Consider the following 1,583-nt stretch of genomic DNA (forward strand, 5'->3'; position numbering starts at 1 on the left):
GATGGGTTATCAGTGCTGGGCACATCTTAGAAGGGTTCGAGGGAATGAGGGCAGAATTTGAAATGTCTGACACAAAAAGGTGGCGTTTGGACAGGGCTCTGAGTGTTTTGTGGGGACACTGAGAAAACATCCTGTCACAGCCCCATAAACCCCGTTATCAGGGCCATCAGGAGTCCAGAGGGCTGGCTCGGGCTGTGAAAGTTTTTCCCAAAATCCTGCTCAGACAGGTGKTGGGGAAGCAATGGGWTATCAGTGTGAGGAYAGCTCGGAAGGGTCTGAGGGAGTRAGAGCGGAATTTGGAAATGTCTGWCACAAAAAGGTGGCRTTTGGACAGRGCTCTGAGTGCTGTGTGGGGACACYGAGMCAACATCCTGTCMYRGCCCCATAAACCCCCMTTATCAGTACAATCAGGAGTCCAAAGGGGCTGGCTCTCACTGTGAAGGATTTTCCCAAAATCCTGCTCAGACAGGTGTTGGGGAAGCGATGGGTTATCAGTGTGGGCACAGCTCAGGAGGGTTCTGCTGCTGCTGCTGGGTGGGAGGGGAGGTCTGTGGGGTCTGGCAGGTCAGTTGAGAGCAGGGGAAGTCACTGCTGGACCCCAAAGCCCACCCCAAAAGAGACCCAAGCATGGGCTGAGGCGCTGCCTGAGGAAAATCCTAGCACATGCCAGGGCAGTGAACGGGATTCCCCTGACCTTAATCCCCTTGGAATTTGAACCAGATTCAGTGTCCCAAAATGGGGAGCACCGTTCCTGGGTGACGTCAGACCATTGGTGTCCATCACCTTAATGATGGTTGAGTTCCAGGACAGCTCATTCCACCTAATTCCAGCCTGGATGGATGGATGGATGGATGGATGGATGGATGGATGGATGGATGGATGGAAGCTCTTCCTTGCCATTTAAACACAAAATGAATAGAAATTAACATAATGAACTCATCAAAGTTACCTTGGTCTGTCCAAGGTCAAACTTGGGTTTTATTAATCTTGAGGATGGGATCAAAACAACCTGAAAATGATTTTCAGAGGGGATATTTACACACAGGGCAGGACTGATCTCACACAGAGGGGGACACTCGAGTGCTAACTCATGAAAAGGACAAATGGCAGAACTCTGAGCTGGAGAGGGACAGGTTTTGGTCCCCTTTGTCACACTTGGACATCAAACCTTCTCCATGCTCAGGCCATTTCTAGCAGGGGTTTCATTTTCAGAGAAATGCTGATTTTTCCTGAGCTGCTCTGGGGCAGGGAGCAGCAGATGGTGGGATCAGCAGGAACCTTTTCCTGTCAAGCCAGGCTGATCCTTTTCGGATGGAACGAGCAGAGCGGGCGCTCGTGCGGCTGTGAAGAACCACCCTGGCTGCTTTCATGGCAAAAATAAATCCAGGGCTCCTGGCAAACCTCCCAGCGAGGATGTTTCGCTCCAAAGCATGCAGCAAAGCGTAGCATTAGAACATCTGCAGAATTTGGGGGTTGGCCTATTGATGCTGGGCTGGGAAGGGGTGGGGAGCCTGGGATTCCAGCACAGAGACATTTTCTGTCCATTTTCCATCCTTCTTCCACCCGTTTTTCTGCCCCTTTTC

The 1,583-nt window shown here is 51.3% G+C and overlaps 1 protein-coding gene across 1 annotated transcript in view; it reads left to right on the top strand.

The window, feature by feature from the left end:
- LOC130586805 (solute carrier family 26 member 9-like) overlaps window positions 1-1,583 on the top strand; it is a gene marked incomplete at its 5' end in the record, with an annotated part of 15,565 nt that overhangs the window by 3,542 nt on the left and 10,440 nt on the right. The window lies entirely within an intron of this gene.

The sequence above is a fragment of the Malurus melanocephalus genome, unplaced genomic scaffold (assembly GCF_030028575.1).
Source record: "Malurus melanocephalus ecotype Western Australia unplaced genomic scaffold, MMel_1.1 scaffold_1321, whole genome shotgun sequence".
In the NCBI taxonomy this organism is placed as follows: Eukaryota; Metazoa; Chordata; class Aves; order Passeriformes; family Maluridae; genus Malurus; species Malurus melanocephalus.